This window comes from Emys orbicularis, chromosome 6, assembly GCF_028017835.1.
Source record: "Emys orbicularis isolate rEmyOrb1 chromosome 6, rEmyOrb1.hap1, whole genome shotgun sequence".
Lineage (NCBI taxonomy): Eukaryota > Metazoa > Chordata > Testudines > Emydidae > Emys > Emys orbicularis.
Genome location: NC_088688.1, coordinates 54,777,433 through 54,797,675, shown reverse-complemented (window position 1 = coordinate 54,797,675; position 20,243 = coordinate 54,777,433). Strand labels below are relative to the sequence as shown.

At 43.3% G+C, this 20,243-nt stretch overlaps 1 pseudogene; it reads left to right on the top strand.

The window, feature by feature from the left end:
- The first annotated feature begins 4,829 nt into the window (after window positions 1–4,829).
- LOC135879852 (uncharacterized) lies at window positions 4,830–16,844 on the top strand (annotated as a pseudogene).
- The last annotated feature ends 3,399 nt before the right edge of the window (window positions 16,845–20,243 follow it).

The window sequence follows — 20,243 nt, the reverse complement described above, 5'->3', positions numbered from 1 at the left end:
CTCATGATAGAAATGAATTTCTGTGGATAGCCAAACCTACACAGCACCTTCCATAGGGCATCATGACTGATAGAGTCAAAGGCCTGGGTTAGGTCAATGAATGCCATAAAAAGTTTCTAGTGTTGCTCTCTGCACTTCTCCTGAATCTGTCATGCCACAAAGATTATGTTGGTTGTGCCTCGGGATGGCCTGAAGCCACACTGTGATTCGGGGAGGAGTTTCTTAGCAAGGCGGAGGGGGCAGTTTAGTAGGATCTGGGTAAGGATCTTCCCTGCAATGGAGAGGAGGGCAATACCTCTTTAACAATGTTGGCCTTCTTAAAGTCAGGTGGAATTTCTTCGTAGGTCCAGATTTTGTTGAGGAGTTGGCGAGTTTGTGCTGAAGCATTATTCCACCAGCTTTAAAAACCTGAGCTAGGATGCCATCTGGGCCTGATGCCTTGTGATTTTTTGTCTGGATGATGGCACTCCAGCCTTCCTCAGAAGATGGGGGATCAGCAAGGTGTTCCATTGCTGAGCGTTGTGTAATAAACTCTATGGTGTCTTCAGAGACTGGATTCGCAGTTTAGTAGGCTGTCAAAGTGCTCCTTCAAGCATTTTTTAATGACTACATTGTCCTTGAAGAGGGTGGAGCCATGCTGGGAACATAAGGGGGTTGGGCCTTTGGAGCTTGGCCCATATATAGCTTTTGTTGCTCGAAAGAAGCTTCTCAAGTCATCCTGATCTACGAAACCCTGGATCTCAGAGGCCTTCTCTTGCTACCACTTGTTTTTGATGTCACCTAGCCTCCTTTGGATTTTGGCTTTGAGCAGGTGATAGCCTCAAGGGGCTGGCATCACTCCTCGCCTGAGACCTGCTTCTGCCCTCCTCCTCCCACTGGCGTGGGGCTGGAGTTGTCACTTGCATGAGCCCTGCCTGCCCCCCGCACAGCTGTTGCTGTTCACCTGAATTCTGCCTCCCAGCCATGTGGCTGGCATCCCTACTCACTGGAGCCCTGCTCCCACACAGGGCTGGCATTGCTGCTTGCCCCCTCACACGTTCCTCTGTGCTCTGTTAGGGGTGTGTGCCCCACTTTTTTGGCAAAGTGATCAGTTGGAAAGAGCAAATGGGACAAATGCTCACTTTTGCCAAAAAAAAAAAAAAAAAAGTCAGGATGGCCAGGACCAGGCTTAAAAAAGGGACTGTATCACGAGTGCTATAAAACTGCTCCTTGTTGTCTTCCTCATCATCGAGTGTTGGGGCGTATGCACAGATAACCGTGGCATATTGGGTTGATGCTGAGCTTGAGCCAAAGAGTCATGAGACGCTCATTGATCCATACAGGAAGCTCCAAAAGTTGACTGGAAATCTTATTTTTGATGGCAAAGCCAATCCTATGAATGTGTCTCTCTTCAGGTGGCTTTCCTTTCCAATAGAAGGCATAGCCACTTCCATCCTCTTTTGATTGGCCCTCATCGGCCTGGCAGAGCTCACAAAGAGCTGTAATGGCAATATTGAGTCTTGCCAGTTCTCTGGCAATTATGGGCATTCTTTCTGGGCATTCACTGTGCTGAGAGTCCATAGGGGAGGGGACATTACAGTTGGCGAAATTCATTGTCTTGTATCTCTTGTTTCAGCTGCAGAGTTGAGTGCAGAGTTGAGGCAGCCTATGTTTGGGGCACCTTTTCTAGCCCCAGCCCCATTTGGAGTGAGCAGAGAAGGTCCTAAAAAGGCCTGTTCAGTCTCAGTCGCTGCTGCCGAAATGCACTTCTGTCTCCTTCAAGCACAGGATGACCATCACATGGCTGCCATATGTATGCAGATTTGTGACTAAAGACTCCCAGAGATCACTGCTCCTGTCTTCTCCACCACTCATCCATTGCCGCAGGACTTTGTGTGGGTGTGAGCCCTTTGGCAGAGGCCTGTGCGTGAAATCTTTTAACATGGGGAAACTGGTGTAGAGGCAGTAACCACACGAGACTGGTTAGGAGAAAAAATGTGACCCAATGGCAAGGAGATCCAAGACAGCCAGGGTCCTCCCTCTTGCCGCAGCCCTCATCTGCCTTTATAGCTGCAGAGTACTAGAAGGTCCTCTATATGCGCCTGATCCACTGTTGGGGTCTTGTGAAGTTTGGACTCACCTCAGACCTGCTTGCCAAGGGGGACCCTACCAGGAGTATGAAAGCTCCAGACGATGTAGCTCTGAGGGTCTTTAGCCCACGCAAGCCTCTCCACTACGACAAGGTTGCGGTCCATCAGAGAGGTCAGCTGAGAATAGAAGGGATGCAAAGGAGGATTTAAGCCACTTTATGTTCCCTTAATCCTGGGGCTACCTAGCTGCGGGTAAAGTCTCTTATGTTCATGCTACTCTAGTTTATGCCAGCTGTCAATAGTCCCAGGAGCCATGAAGGCAGTTTGGAAATTTCTAGGGAATAGGAGTTTTTGGGTCACATCCACTTTTTCCTGTCCATGTCCCCTACTCCAGGAGCCAGAATGTGGTGTAGAAACTGCTGTTAGCTCTGTTCCATGCAGGGATACTACTATGTGGCAGGACAGCTTTGTACCAGCTGGTTTAGTCCATTTTCCCCATATGGCAGAGGAGAGAATACTGGATCTTCATGAGCTAGATCCTCAGCTGGTGTGAATGGGAATAATTTCATTTCTAGCCAATGCAACTATGCCAATTGTCACCAGCTGAAGATCCAGTTCCAAGTGGAGAGTCCAATTCATAAACACCCCAGGGTCCTTCCCCATTTAATGTTATGAAGACATAAGGACAAATTCTTAAATTCATACAGTGAGCCCGATTCTTTTCTCATATAAGCCGGTATAAAATAGACATTAGAGAAAAATCAGGCCCTGGTCCAATCCCTGGTGTAGTTTAGAGCATGATCTCAGCCCCTAAGGATCTAGCCTCTGTCACCTTTCGCCAGCCAATTGTTTAACCCAATTGAATATTTCACAACCGACGCAGAACTTGTTGTCCTTACACATTAATCCTTTACATGGTAGCATATCAAAAGCCTTCCTGAGGTCTAAGTAAATCTACGTCTACTGCCTCACCCTTCGTGACTGTCATTGTTGCTTCCTCAACTATTTTAATCAAGTTTAGGCATCCTTTATAAAACCCACACTGTCTACTCTCTACCAGTATGAATGCTGTTTTGTTTTGTTCGAAATCAGTGACTCTAGAATGCTTCTGATTATGGAGGTAAGACATACATGTCTGTAGTTTCCTTGTTCTTTCTTTGATCCCTTTTAAAGGTTGGGTATTGTATTATCATCTTTCTAGTCTCTGATTGTGTATCCTGTTTCCACTACTTGAAATATTTTCTTTTATTTATCATCCTTCAGGATTCTGGAATACAGGCTTTATAATGTGGAGATTAGAAAGGGAGTGAGGGCCATGTATTATTCATGTTTCACCCACAGCTATTGCTCTAGTTGATTATAAGCATATTCTTTAGTTGTCAGTATCCCTTTTAAAAGCTTATGTAGCCTTGATAAAATGATTGTTTCATAGGAGAAGCAAAAGTATAAATATTTTATGATCAATATGAAACCACAAATAATGGAATTGTACATTGCAATGGATTAGATGACATCCGGACATGCAGCTTTTTAATATTAGTATCAGAATTAGACATCAGATGCCCAAACTTCAAAGCACTGGTACTTTTAAAAATGATGATGAAAAGCCTTATTTATTTTTAGGTTTGGAAGGTGTTGAAGGACTATATCTTAGCCAAAGCTGCCTCTGAGAGAGCCTCCATAGTTCCAGCTACTTGAAAACTGATCTCCGTAATAAGATACTTATTCTGCAGACACTTATAGAAGAGGCAATTAATTTTGAAACCTGTCAAGGACAAAATAATGTAAATTTTAACTACAGTAGTTACGTCAGTTATGTTTACAAGTTAGTAGCTTTTTATTTTTAAATGTGTGGTATTTTCCGTATTTTCAAATGTAGGATAGACCCAGTGAACACTCAAAGTGCATACTACTGAGTCTTTAGGACAAATTCAGTGTTGATGTATAAGGTAGTGTTAGACTCCTGTACACCAGTTTAGATTCCTTAAAGCTACTTACAGGTACTTACTGAAATGTGAGCTTAAATGGTTTTCATTTACACTATATGAGGAGGTGGGAGTTAAATTAGGGGTTGCCTGCTTTAACCCACACATTCATACACGCCCTTTCCTCCCCTCCAGTATTGTTTGCCTTTGTACACATCTCTTTTCTGACCCTTCAATTTGAGTTACACCAAATGAGACTCACTGGGACAAATTCAAAGGTGATGTATAAAGTGGAGGGAGGGAGAGAGCGATGGTTTTGTGGAATCAGCTTGAGAGATACATGTTCAAATCTCAGCTGTGCTACAGATTTCTGTGTAGTTTAGGGCAAGTCACTTAATCACTCTGTCTTAGTTTCCCATCTGTAAAATTAGGATAATGCTCCCCTATCTCAGATGGGTGTTGTGAGGCTAAAATCATTCATGTTTTGGAGGTCCTCAGACATGACAATGATGGTGGCCACGTAAACAATGAAGGAGAGAGAGAAAGTGGCAAGTTGGCAAGTCAATGTGCCACTCACTTCACTATTTATGACCCAAGGTTGGAGCTCCCAAAAGAGGGAGAGCTCTCCTTTTTCTTGGAGACTACATGGGTGGCTGTTGTTATATGCCCAATAGGGAAGACTGACACAGACCCTTGAGGGAGAGCTGTGACTCAGGGAGAGAGACTGGGTGAAGGTTTTGACGTTTGTTTGTCTGGGACTTTCTTTACCCTGGAGTTGAAAGGGTGGCATTTTTCAGTTTAGTTGGAGAGCTACACATATTTACAGCAAGAAAAAATGAAGCAATTTTTTGATGTGCATGGTGATCAGGTAAGAGTGGTTCAGAGACTGACCTTGGCATTTTCACACACATTGCTTTTCTTCTTAACAGAGTGGCTTCATCTTTTGTGATTATAGTCACATACCACCATGTTACTGAAAGGCAGGAAGAGTTCCAAGTGGTGCTTCAGTTATGTGAGTTAGTGCTTTCTTGTGCATCCAGAGTTTAGCTCTTATACAATCTAAAACAAAGTGACATGAAAACAGAAAGTTGAAGAAAGCAAAAATGTAACCCAAATAAAACATTATGGTAATCTGACATTTATAAGTGGTAAAAATGTGGGAGTTGGATAGCTAAAGGGCAGAATTATGTTTCATCTCTGTAAAGTGTTCTGCTCTATCTTTCCTGTATTTATCATCCAGGCTAAACAGTAACTGATGCCGATAGACCTTTCTGCTGTTTAATAATACTACTGTGTAATTTAAAAGTATGCAGTAACCCTAGGCTAACAGGATATTAATGCTTAATGCAGCACTTGATCTGCAGGTCTATTGGCAAAAAAATATACTAAAACATCCTTTTTGTAAATTTTATCTAATTTGTTACATGCAATAGTATTTAAGATACAATCGTCAGCTGTGGATAAAGAACACTTGATGCATGAGGGGGAAAAGGGGTGTGACACTTCCTAGGAGTACCCAGGGTTGTAAGGCACCTCACCTTAGTGCAAGGAAGCATTGTCTGGCCCTGCCAGAGGTCAGCCCCCTGACTTCACCAGTCACAGGAAACACAGGCACTATCCTCTCTGCCATCCCTTTGTAGGTTAGGGACAGATATGCTCCAACCCCTGAGCCGTCTGGGAATCCACTTGGAGTGTCCTGCCCCTTATCCACTGGACACTCACAGAACTACCAGATCCTTTGTTACCAAGGCAGAGGGAGTTCTAGGTAATTTTGTCAGATCTGACCTCCAGGATGGTAGACAAATAGTTTAATAAACAGGTCAAGGTAAATGGTAAAGTGTGCTAGGGTGGAGAGAGACTGGAACACAGATTTACCTTGTCTGGAGAGATGTGACTGAGGAGGTTGATATAATCCTAGGGGAAGAGGTAAAATTCCTGGCCTGCGGTAGTTTAAAACCATAGTGCCTTTAGCCACATTGAATTAGAGTGGAAAGGTCTAAGGGATACTTTGAATCTGGGAGTTCTTAAGAATTTACTAGTTGATTGTTGGTTGGAAATGACATAATATCGCTGCCCAGAGGTGTTAATCTTGTGACCCACAGCAGAAGGGAATATGTCTCTGAGTTCCCAGAGGTAAACTCTGAAGGGGGGATGGGGGGACAGAAAGGGACAAAGAAGCCTCTATGTCTTCTTCAGCAGAAAGCAGTAGTGTGTCTCTAGGGCAGGGGGGAGGAGTCCCCCTTGCCTGAGAGAGCCTGCAGTGCAAGCAATGCCCAAACAGAATTTGCTGCAGATCAAAGTGCAACCCTCTCACTGAAAAGCATAAAGGAAGCCATCCACATTAATGGCCCAGACAGAGCACAGGGGGAGGTAGTTCTATGGCTAATGGATTGGTGTAAAGCTGCCCTGATGCAGAGGAGGATCTGGTCCATTGTATGTATCTTACACACTGTGAATTAAAAAAAGAAACCAGTAAGTGAAGTCTTTTGTGATAAATGTTTTGTCCTAACTTTTCAAACTTGGATATCTAAAGGCAGGGATTTGGAGCAATCAAAATTTTGAATTGCTCCAGTCTGGCTCTACTCCAGCTCCGGGCAAAAACCTACTGGTCCGCGCTCCAGCTCCGGGCTCCGCTCCAAAGCCCTGTCTAAAGGTCAGTTCTAAATCTATCTTTAGGCCCTTAAATAAATAGGCTGGTTTCCAGAGTGGCTGAGCTTCTGTGGGAGTTGTGGGAGCTCCTCAAGTTGCGGGATCCTGAAGATAGTTGGACACTAGAATGTAAAGGGGATCTACAGAACATCTTAGGTGGGTAAGAAAAGTTTCACATTCATTGATCAACCCTCCATAGACGCTCAGTTCTTTTCTCTCTGTTGCTGGGGTCATAGTGGTTAGTCTCCAAGGAGATCAACAAGAGCAAGGCAAAGTAGTTCTTTCTCCTGTGTGAGGATGCCTGTAAACAGTGTTGGCCAAGAGCACACTGTTTCAGTATCTCCCTTCAGAAGCATTCACAATTGGAGATCCTACAGGTCTCTGAGGGAAGATCTGGTGGAAGGTGATGGGAGAAGACATTGCCACCTGCCCTGGGGCAGCTGGGTCCTTGCTGGACAAAGAGGTATAAAGTATACCACCCCAAGCCAGCTTGCGTGAATCTAGCACCCCAATGCCATTTTGACCATCCTTTGGCAGTTGCAAATTATGGAATGTAACCTTTACCTCTTCGCTTGCCTAGCGTGATTCTATCAATACATCTTGCAGTAGTCCACAGAAATGTGATAGGTGTACTTCATGTGACATTTAAACCTACACTACTTTGTAAATAAAGCAAAGATGGGTCAGGGATCCTAAATTCAGATCCAGATTGGAATTCAAACCTCCCCAAATGTAGATATTTTGGTTTGAGCCTAACCATAGAAGGAAAGGAAGCTAATAATAACTCTCGAGGCAAAGCATTAAAGTGTACTTAGTACCACTATTCCCAGGAGTGGCAGAATTCATATTCTGTGCAATGTTGTTAGCGAAGAACTTTAGCTCTAAACAAACTCAATTAAATACAAATATTTTTATTTTCTTTACTGAACTCATACAGTAAGTTTATTCTGATCAACAAGAAAATACTAACCTTTTTTTCCAAATAAAAAGAATCCCAAACTTTCAACAGGGACCAGTGTTTTCCAATTCACGTCAGGCTCTTTGGGGAATCTTGCGAGTGTCCTCAAAGAATCCTTGGCTGAGTTGTGGTTGAGAAGGAGAGAACCAGAAGCACCCAGGACACAGAGCTGGGAACATAGGCTTGTATAAGTATTTACTGTCCTTAGGAGAGCAAGATGTAGTAGACTCCACCACTCCATTTTTCTGTGAACAAGAAAAATCAGTGTCAAGCCTTCCTTTCAACTCAAACTCTGGAAACTTAGCATGAATGCCTCAGCTTCAGATATTAAAATCACCCCAGGTCCTGAAACTGCCAAAGGAACTGTGAAGCCTTTCTCTGGTGTGTTTATGTTATATATCTAACTTGCAGGCTAACGCTAAAAGGATCATTATGCTCTGTAAAGGAAGGAACATATCATTTTGACCATTACATAATGAAAAAAAAATTGTTTGTGCTAGGTTAGTAAAACCTTCTGAACTTAATGCACAGTACAGAAAGTGCAATGTTTTATTTTTTTCTTTTAAAATGTGTACCTACTACATTATAATACCCCATTTCATGAAATAAGGTAATTTACTGCAAGCAAGACAAAGATTACATTGCAAGGACAAAGGGAGTGTCCTAGTCTCATGCATACAGGAGCAAATAAAGAGTAACTCCATTGACATGACTGGAAGTGAATTGGTTTGAGTGGATCAGGCCCACTAACTTCATTTTCACTAGGATAGTTGCATCTGGCAGACATCATGCTTAGAGGCATGTGGAATATTCTAGTGGTGAAGGCATTGAACTAAAATTCAGGAGACTATTTGGGTTTGCAGCTATGCTACTGACATGCTTTGACAAGACACTTCACCTCCCTGTGCCTTTGATTTCCTTTCTGCCCTTTATCTGTCCAATCTATTTAAACTGAAAGCTCTTCAGACTGTTTCTCATTAGTGTTTGTACAGTGCCTCACAAAATGAGGCCTCGATATCAGCTGGGCCCTTTAAGAATGACTGTAATGCAAAGAGTGAATAATAATGCTAATCTCCATTAGATACCCGTAAGAAAAAGTTGTATATTGTTTGTTCTTGGTTCTAATAAATTTTTACCTCCCCCCACTCACCTATATTGTTTGTAGCATCAAGTCTGGAGAAAGGACACAGCAATGTTATTTCTTATTTTCATTTTAAAGTACTTTTTTATTTTCATAGGAGATTCCCCACTCCAAAATTGCTTTTATAGAGGAAAGCTCTGCTGTAGCCTCACAATCAACATTTTTTCCATATAATATATTTTCCCACATAAATAGGAAGAAGCCTGACTATTTCAGATGAACACAGAATGAGATAGTCAACTGTTTGCTGCACAGTGTCATCCTTCTAACTAATGTGAGTCAAAGTGCCAAACTAACTTCAAACTAGAGATGTATGTATCCAAGAGGAAGAATTGGTCCCAAGAGGCTGATTTTATTTCAAAGGGGTGTTTTCAAAGTTCATGTATTTGCACCTACATTTTCTGTGATTGCACATACAAGTCTGGAATGTGCGTCACTGACAAGTGGACAAAAGTGTCCATTTAGACGTGATTAGAAATCTGCAGCTGCATGATTTGCATATGTAAATGAGAAAAATGTGCACTTATTATTAAACACACAATGTGCATACAGAATATTTAAAGACAAAGCCCAAGCTGGAAAGGATGAAAGTCTATTTTAAAAATCCTAAAGAAGTTTTATTCATTTTTAATTAGCCAGACAGCGGACATTGAAAAACGGAGGAAGAGAAAGCAAGGTTAAAGCGCAGAATTGGAAGTCAAAATATCTGGGTTCTATTCCCATATGTCTAAGACTTGCTGTGTGCCCTTTTAAAAGTCTCTTACCTGACTTAATCTGTCTGTCTGTTATTATCAGAATACCTATCGCCTTGCTATCAACACTCTGTGCTTTACTTTTCCCTTTTGCAGAATAGGGATAATTCCTAACCCCACAGGCATGCTATGAAGCTTAATTTATTAGGTAAAAATCCTTCCCACCTGCTCGATGGGGTTGCATGGCCCCATCGAGGTAGAAAATTGGTACAGTTCCAGTGATCAGGGATTGGAGCAAGAAGTGGAAAACTTTAACAAATTGCTGCAGACTCTCCATCCCTTGCATACTGCATAGCCGTATTCCGTGGGGCTCCATCTGCAGAAATGCAAAGGTCCATGGGTCAGGGTAATGCCCTAATGTGGCTTTTGGATTAAGCAGATCTCTTGGCCCAGTCCTGCAGTGATTAGAGGCTGTTGCTGCTCAACCTAATAGGAAAGATTCAATCTCCTCTGAATCCTTCCCTTGTTAACCTGGGCTTTGCACAGGGGAAAAGACTTGTGTCTTAACATTTGTAAAGAGCTTTGAGAGCCTCTGCTAGAACATGCTTAGAAATGTAAAGTAAGTTAATGGGTGAAAATTATGGATTTTGATTTGACATTTTCACAGCAACATAAAAGAACATTATTTTTGCCTACTTTTTTGGCAAATGTCACATTTACCATTGTTTAAGTATCACAGTCATTCTATGAACTTGATGGTCACTTATGCTCACATTTTCCATTGTCTAACTGTCCCAAAATCAAAGGTGGGACTAGCAATAGGAAAACTGTCTTTTGCTCAAAGGACCAACCCCATTGACCCAACCCTTTCTACCTCACCTCACACAAAAAAGGGCAAAAACCTTGGACTCCCCCCTAATTTCCCAGTTATACTTTATATGTGAAATGTAACAGATAGCTGCACATGGAACACAGCTGAAAAATATGTCAAATTTATAGTACGTCCTGTGTGGCTGGGATAGATGTACAGGTCTTTGGGGCCTGTGGCCCTGGACAGAACCCTGAAACCTTGCTGCAACTTGCCTCCCTTGCTAAGAAAAACAATGGTCTGGGGATTCAGGGGTTAATTCTCAAGCAGAGTTCAGCAGCATGTCCAGCTAAGAATTAATTAGGTGCAGCTAAACCTGTTGGGATCAAAAGAAGGATGTGTTGCTCTTTGGGGACAGATGCAGATAGACATAGCAGTTAGCTTGTAGGTTTATAGTTTAATGCTTGTAAAGCAGAACAGACGGAATACAGCTAGAGACTTTTGCCAAGGTTGTGTCAATTTTGGTCAAAGCTGGACTCCCCGCGATAAAATCCAACTGGGGAGGTTGATTGATTAGTGTTCAAACCAGAGCCTGTGGTGAACTTTATTCTTGTTGTTTTGCCTCTGGTCTTCCCAGAGTGACTTTTGGCAAAACACTTCACACACTTTTATGTGCTTCTACAGTTAGGAGTGGGGTGTATGAGGTGGCCAGGGAGAGGTAGTACCTCTGATGGGGGGACTTGTCGTACCCTTTGGGGGTAGTCCATCCACTTTGGTCCCCACCTGTCACTCAGCTCTCACCTGTGGCTCCAAGTAGCTGCAGCATGCGCAGCGGCCACACTCCGGGCAACGGCTTCGACAGGCCGGCCAAACCAGGGGAGTGTAACTGATGGGACTCAAACCCTCAGTGAATTAGGGATATGCCTACCCCGCATGCGATGTCAGCTCCGGCGGATTGGGCGAAAGAGATCACTAAGATCCAACGGCCAAGAAGGCGGTTCTGCAATGCTTTGTGGAAAGCGAAGGACTTGACGAGGCACGAAAGATGTCAAGGCCATCCACTGCAACCAAAGAAGTTACCAGTCGTGACGATTTTTCGTACCATTGGTGTCTGGCTTCTAAGATCGAGAGAGTGGGATTGCTCCCGTGCAACGGCTCTATCACTCAAAAGCTTTCACGCACAGGTCCTGTGCAAATCATCAAACATCATCATCATCATCATACTACCTAAGTCCTGCGGTGATGGGGGAGGGGCAAAGCGACAGGTGGAGGTTACCACTGGGAGTTGTAGTCCCAATCCTGCATGCAGGCGGCCTGTGGATAGGTGGTCGTCCAGCTCTGTACTTGGGGCAGCAGAGTTGCCCGGCAGCATCCCAGGCGTCTGAGCAGCCCTCTTCAGGACAGCACTGCTCACCCTAGTAAGGGAGGGGCCTAGAAAAGGTGGCCTAAAAATTGCCTGCCCTACAACAACTGGCCAGCAAGCCGCGGCTGGCAGTTCAACCCAATCTGCGGCTGAAACCAAAAGAAAAAATTGAGAAAACTTACCATTGGTGTATGGAATGTTCGTACCCTCATGGATCAAGAAGCTGTTGCAAGACCTGAGAGAAGGACAGCCCTCATTGCTCGGGAACTAGTCCGTTATAACATCGATATAGCGGCATTAAGTGAAACAAGATTGCCTGGGGAAGGTTTCTTGAGTGAACCAGGAGGTGGTTACACCTCCTTCTGGAAGGGTAAGACTGAGACAGAGGACAGAATACACGGAGTTGGTCTGGCAATAAAAACCTTATTGATGCATCAACTCCCAGACCTTCCAGTGGGTATCAATGAAAGATTGCTGAAGTTACGCTTCCCACTAAATGCCAAACGTCACGTCAGCATCATCAGTGCATATGCACCCACTTTAACATGCTCTGACAACTCAAAGGAACAATTCTATGAAGATCTCGACAGACTGATCAAGGCCACACCTGTAACAGATAAACTACCCCTACTTGGAGATTTCAATGCCCGAGTCGGGGCTGACAGCGAGAACTGGAAAGGAGTAATCGGGCCACATGGTGTAGGCAAAATGAACAGTAATAGCATTACTTCTTTTGAGTCTTTGTTCTGAAAATGACCTGACCATTACCAACACTCTGTTCCGAGAAGCGGACAAATATAAAACGACGTGGATGCACCCTAGGTCCAAACAGTAGCATCTGATAGATTATGCCATTGTTAGACAGCGAGACATCCGAGACGTACTGATTACCAGAGTAATGCGAGGCGCAGAGTGCTGGACAGATCACAGATTAGTCAGGACATCTCTTCAATTCTACATTGTTCCTTCTCACCACAAACGCCCTAAGCATGTGCGACCTGCTTTCAATATAGCCAAACTGAAGGATGCTCAATGTTCCAACAAATTCCAGAAGAGTCTTGATGACAAACTTACATCCCACGGACAACTGATCGGTACTGTAACCGAAAAGTGGGACCAGTTCAAGCAGATAGTGACTGACACAGCAATCAGATCTCTTGGACCAAAGAAAAGAACACATCAGGATTGGTTTGATGAGAACCAAGAAGAAATATGCTCAGCATTGGAAGTAAAGAGAAAAGCCTTTATGGAATGGCAGAATGACCCCTCCTCAGTCTCTAAACGGGACCATTTCAAGTACCTTCAGAGCAAAACACAGAAAGACCTCCGTCAGATACAAGACAACTGGTGGGAGAGCAAAGCCAAAGAAATTGAGCACTATGCTGAGACCCACAACTTAAAGATGTTCTTTAGTGCTATTAAGACTGTCTATGGACCCTTTAAACCAAGGACCACCCCATTGCTCTCATTAGACAGCACAATGCTGATTAAAGATAAAGAAGGCATCAACGAAAGATGGCGAGAACACTTTAGCAACCTTCTCAATAGACCATCAACCGTGAATAATAATGTCCTTAATGAAATTCCACAACAACCTGCTCTGACAGATCTTGACTTTCCGCCCACTATAGATGAGATTAAGAAAGCTGTTAGCCAGATGAGTTCAGGGAAAGCTCCTGGAAAAGATGGGATACCAGCAGAGATATATAAAGCAGCAGGTCCAGCAGCACTAGCAGCGTTCCACAGTGTGATCATCAACATCTGGCAGGATGAAAACATACCACAGGACCTTCGCGATGCTACTGTTGTCTCTCTTTTCAAGAACAAAGGCAGCAAAGCAGAATGTGGAAACTATAGAGGCATATCCCTCCTCTCTGTTGGAGGGAAGATCATCGCCCACGTCATCTTGAACCGCCTAATAGCCAGTATTTCCGAGGCAAATCTACCTGAAAGTCAATGTGGTTTTCGACCTGTCCGGAGCACAGTCGACATGGTGTTTGCTGTCAGACAAATACAAGAGAAGTGCATTGAACAGAACATGCACCTGTATGCTGTCTTCATAGATCTGACAAAGGCGTTTGATACCGTCAACAGGGAAGCCCTTTGGACCATTCTAACATGACTTGGCTGCCCAAGAAAATTTGTCCAGATTATACGCCTTTTTCATGACAGCATGACAGGCAAAGTATTGTCTGATGGAGCCACATCAGCCCCCTTTAACATCACCAACGGCGTGAAACAAGGATGTGTTCTCGCTCCTGTGCTATTTAACCTGTTCTTTGCATGTGTCCTTAACCACGCACTGAAAGATCTGGACCGAGGTATATACTTGAAATACCGGCACGATGGTTCACTTTTTGACCTCTGTCGCCTGAATGCAAAGACTAAGACAGTGCAGAAACTCCTTCTTGAGGCACTCTTTGCTGACGACTGTGCCCTCATGGCTCACACTGAAAATGATCTTCAGCACATTGTCAATAAGTTTGCTGAGGCCTCGCAACTTTTCGGACTAACTATCAGCCTCGGAAAGACAGAAGTTCTCCATCAACCTGCACCTGGATCAAATGCTTCTGTCCCGAGTATCTCCATCGACGGCACTCAGCTGAAAGTAGTGGAGAACTTTAAATATCTGGGTAGTGTCATATCCAGTGATGGATCACTGGATAATGAGATTAGTGCACGAATATCCAAAGCAAGCCAGGCACTTGGCTGTCTGCATGTCAAAGTTTTAAATCACCACAACATCCGGATGTCAACAAAACTGCTTGTGTACAGAGCTGTTGTTCTTTCATCTCTTTTGTATGGGTGCGAAACATGGACACTATATAGGCGTCACATCAAGCAGCTCAAAGCATTTCACATGCGCTGCCTCCGCAACATCATGAAGATCCGCTGGCAAGACAAAGTGCCCAATCTCGAGGTCCTCGAGAGAGCCCGGATGACAATCATCGAAATGATGATCATGAAGTCACAGCTACGTTGGACTGGTCATGTCAGCCGCATGGATGCCAACAGAATCCCCCGCCAGCTTCTGTATGGTGAGCTCTCCCAGGGCATCCGGCATTTAGGTCATCCACGGAAACGTTACAAGGACACCATCAAAGCCAATCTGCACTACAGCAGTATCAAACCTAGGGACCTTGAGGACGCCGCCAAGAACACAGTGGCGTGCAACAGTCAGAAATACCTGCATCGCCTTTGAGGAAGACCGCTGCCGGCGTCAACAAGAGGCACACGAACGACGTCACAGAGCATCAGCAGCGCACAATCCACTGACCACGAACTTCCCATGCACCATCTGCAGCAAAATGTGCACCTCTAGAATTGGCTTGTACAGTCACCAGAGGGCACACCATAAGACCAACAACTGATGATCTGCACAGATTTGTCGTCATCGGATTCAATGGACTACCAAGGCAGTTAGGAGTGTGTACAGTTACATGTGTGTTCTTGTGCCAAAATGTCCCTGCTCTCCGCATCTGAAGCCCTGAAGCATGTTTCCGAAGGACAATCTTGTGAGTGAAAGTTAGAATGTGTAAGGGGTGTGGATATGACACATACCTTTACTGTGGCATGGCCCTGTATCCATTCTGCAGTGCAGTGTGGATGGGAGCAAGGGGCATGTACCAGGTCATGGGTATCGATCATCCTCCAAGGCCACTCCCACAATGCATTGATCCCTTTGCTACCTGATCCTTACACAAAGGTATAAAGGTCGCTGACTCCCACCTTGCCAGCTGTAGCAACAACTTGAGCTGAGCACTTCAAAACAGTTTGCTGCTGTAATCTATTGATCATGAATCATGGTCCAAGAGCAGCTGCCTAGCCTTTGGCATGCACATGGATGCTGAACGGTGTTTGTCCAGACTTTGCTGTCTTCCACAACTTCATCTGAGTTGGCTGGAACATTCACCTGTGCTGGGGGGATTTCACAGAAGCTGGAGGAGACTGGCATTCTCTGAGAAGGACTCGAACAGTCATTCTGGGAGGAGGGGACCTAGCACATGTCTATATGAAGAAGATCTGGACATAGTGCTCTCCAGGGCTGGGAGTATGGAGCCGGAAGGCACTCACAACCCACTCCACAACCCTGACAGGCTCATTGTATGATGGAATGCCCAGGAGGGACAGAGCAAAGAACCAGATGGGACAGGGCTGGATTACCCAATAGGCAGACTAAGCACATGCTTAGGGCACCAGCAAAGCAGGGAGCACCAAAAAAAAGAGATTTAAAAAAAAATGATATTTGATATTTCAAAAAAAGCATTGAAGTAGTCATCATGGGAAAAATCAGAACTTTGTTAGACTTCCTTACACTCCACTACACACTCTTCCCCTATTTTTCTGTTCTCTTTTTATTACTTATCCCCATCTAAACCAGGGGGGCGTCCTACTAATGTAGATCGAAATAATGCGAGGAAATCAGATCCTGTCATGTATTGCAAAAAAATTATGTTTTATTATTGATATATTCTTCTGTGTTATACGTACTTGATTAGTTTTTTTTCTTTCTTATATACATAAAAATAGTGTACGTTGTGTAATTTTTTTTTTTTTAAGTTCAGATAACTGAGATAAGGGGCAGGATAAAACGTAACCAACTGAGTGGATCACAGAAACATAAACTGGCAGAAGAAAGGAAACAAAAAACTAGTGAAATTTTCCAAAATCTTCCAAAGCTGACATCATTTTTCAAAGCGAATCCATCAAAACAACATCTTCTCTCAGTAGCACAGACATCGTTCCAAAACCTGTAGGTGTTTCAGAGACTGACCCCTCTTCTATTGGTGAAACAAACACCATTCCAGAACATGTGGATGTGTCAGAGTCTGTAAATGATCATCCTACTCTTGGTGGTAAAACAGACATTGTTCTAGAAGGTGTGGATGTGTCAGAGACTGAATCTGCTCATGCTGTAAATAATAGGAGAAAAGATTGTGGTATGTGGGTTGATTTCAGTACCGATGATGTAGCTTACTGGATAGACCGTGGACCAAATGACTGTCAACATCACACTGGGCCATTTGAGAAATCACGTCAGACTTTTACCAATGGCAAACAAACAAGATATTGTCCACAAAAAATACTTTTCGGCATGAAAGCGAATGGTGAGAAATACACTCGAGAATGGCTACTGTATTCACCATCAACAGGGTCTGTGTATTGTTTTGTTTGCAAACTTTTTGCATATAAACCTTCAACATCCCGGTTTGCTGCAGGTGGATTTAGTTTTAATTGAACAACATGAAAATAGCACTACTCACAGAGATTCAATGTTGATATATTTAAATCAAAGACAGGGCTTTGGATTGACACAAAAATTGGAAGATCAAATTAAAGGGGAGCGTGAATACTGGCAACATGTCTTGCAGCGTGTTATAGCTGTTATTCAAACATTAGCTGAACGTGGTCTGCCTTTCCGGGGATCAAATGACACATTTGGATCATTGCAGAATGGAAATTTATTGGAATTGTTGGAGCTTGTGGCTCAGTTTGACCCATTTTTAGAAGGCCATATCTCAAAATATGGGAATGCTGGCAAAGGTAACCCATCATACTTATCCAAGACAATATGTGATGAACTCATTGGTCTAATGAGTGACAAAGTTCATTCAGCTATTGTGGATGAAATAAGTACTGCTGGGTACTTCAGTTTGTCTGTTGACTCTACACTTGATCTTTCACATATTGATCAATTGTGTACTGTACTAAGATATGTGTCTCCCACAGATGGAAAACCAGTTGAACGATTTATAACATTTCTCAATTTGAAAAGCCACACTGGTGAAGAAATGGCAAATCAAGTACTGCATTATCTGTGCCAAGTTTGCAAAATAGATTTCTCAAAGTCCAGAGGTCAATCTTAGACAACGCTGCCAACATGTCAGGGCGTTATCAAGGAATGCAAAAGAAGCTTTTAGAACAGAACAAATATGCCATATTCATACCATGTGCTGCACACTCTCTCAATCTTGTTGGCCGCAGTGCTGTTGATTGTTGTCTGATGGCAGTAAAGTTTTTCTCAACAGTCCAGTTACTTTATACATTTTTCTCTGCCTCAACACACCAATGGGCAGTTCTTAAAACATATTTGGGCAATGATCGTGTGTTGAAATCTCTTTTTAATACTCGCTGGGAGGCACATGCAGTGGCAACAAGTGCAATTCTGGAGTCCTTCTCAAAGATTGTGGATGCATTAGAAAGTATAGTTGAAGACCAATCACAAAAGGGAGAAACTATACAAGAGGCAGAAAACATTGCAAACAAGATGCAAGAACTAGAGTTTGTATTCATGTTGACCATGTGGAATGAAATTTTACAACACTTTTACCACACAAGTCAAGCTCTCCAAGAAAAAGAATTGGATTTGAAAACATGTGCAAACCTCTGTCAATCATTAGCAGACCACTTACACACTTTGAGGAATGATTTTGAAAGATTTGAAGACATATCAAAAGATATCTTGCCTGATACTAACTACAAAGAAGCTCAGTCCTGCAAGCGAATCAGGAAAAAACAAATGATAGCAGTGCTATAGAAACAGCATTGAATCCTAGAGACAAATTTTGCATATCTACTTACTACACTATAATTGATACACTTGAAGCTCATATGAAGAGGAGAGGTGAAGTGTACAAAGAAGTATCAAGTAGATTTTATTTTCTAAACGATATGGACTTATCTGATGAACAATATTCACAAGGTTCCCAAAAGCTAGTTGACTCATACCCTGTTGACTTGAACATGAATCTCTGTGGAGAAGTACAGCAGTTCCACTGTTATATGTGTGCAAAGTTTAATGAAACAGGAAAAATGAAATTCAGTCACATTGATCTTTATGACACAATATTGAAAGACGGAATACAATCTGTATTTCTAAATGTAGAGATCGCACTATGTATTTTTCTAACATTGATGATTACTAACTGCTCCGCAGAACGCTCTTTTTCTCAGCTGAAAAGAATAAAAAAACCCGCAGAGAACAACAATGTGTCAGGACAGACTTGATTCACTTTCCCTATTGTGTATGGAAGCGGACATGCTTCGTCGAGTCAGCTTCGATGAACTTATCCAGAATTTTGCAATCAGAAAATCTAGAAAGAAACTATTTTAATTTCAGCATACTTTTAATTTTTGTCATTTCAAAAAATAAAATTTTATTTTACAGTTTAGTTTTTATTTTGAATTACATATTGGGGGGGGGGCACCATAATCTTTTCAGTGCTTAGGGCCTCTAAAGGTCTTAATCTGGCACTGAGCTGGGACCTCTGAGGAAGTCCCAGGAGAGTTGGAGGAGGAAGACCATGTGATTCTGCATCTCTACCTGGCAGAGCCCCTTGAGGAAGCCCCCTCTGAGGAGTCAGGAGCAATTGGATTTTCTTTAGGGCAAGGGAGGATTGGGCTCTTAGGCAGGATCAGGCATTCCTGCAAATGGAGAGAAAGCACAGGCAATTGGAGTGCACACAGAGGAAGCGGGATCATGCAGTCCCTAGTTCATCTGATGGCAGAATGCTTTTGTGGCTCCTCAGCTGCCATTACAACCACTCCTCTCTTGGAACGGGCAGCACCTTCTCCTCCAGCTGCAGACCAGGCTGCTGCAGAGGTGGTGATTCCATGCCCACCCCTACTGTGAAGGAGCATGCTGGACGTCTGCCATAGCACACGCTGACAGAACCTGAAACACCTCACTGGAGAACCCCCCAGATCATGGGGGAGGGGAACAATGATCCCCATCCTGTCCCTGTAGCTCAGTCTATGCTCAACTCTCAAACCCCACTCAGGAGACATCCCCATTTGTCACCCCACACAATATTCTGTGGGCATTCCCACCTTCTCAGGGGGAGGGAAGTGTGAGGAGACATCTTCCCAGAAAGTAACATTTGCCCACTTCTGAGAGAATTTTGCAATTTTGCTCATTTGTTCCTGTTAGAAATGAATCTAGCCCTGTTTCATGTATGTACATAGAAGTTACTGTTCACTTCACTTGTATGTGCACTTTTTTTTTTACAAGCATGATCAATATGATGCTTCCCTGAAGTTTGGAATGAGGTAGCATAATTCACAGTACATGTGATTTCTGTAAAAGACAGTGCTATGGAAATACTAACATTCTTCCCACAAGCCCTTCTCCACAACCGTGTGTGTGTGTATGTGTGTGTGGGGAGGGGAAGGGCGGGGGGGGGGGAGAGAATGAGGCGAGTACTAAAGAGGTTAATGGGTTCATGCAAAGAGGTATGCTGTGAAATAACTGTTGCTGGCCAAAGCACCACAATGGAAATCAGATGACAAAGTTAAATGAAACATCTTTGTCTTTGCTGATAACTAAGGGAGAATACAAAGAAAACAGAAGTAACAGTGAAAATATGTGACACTGAGCTATTAATGACTCTCCTACCCCTACCAATAGTTACTACTGGCAATCATGAAAGAAGTCATGTCATGGGAGCCATCGTGCCTATCATCTGATAAGATCCCTGAGATATGGTGTCAGACAGAATAGTAAGGAGGGAATGTGTTAAGTTCCTCCAAAATCCTTACATAACTGTTTCTTTAATCACTGTGACAAAGTTTATGTGCTCCCCATGAACCAACCTGAAACAGAGCAGTTGACATGAAACAAAAATACTACTCGATGATG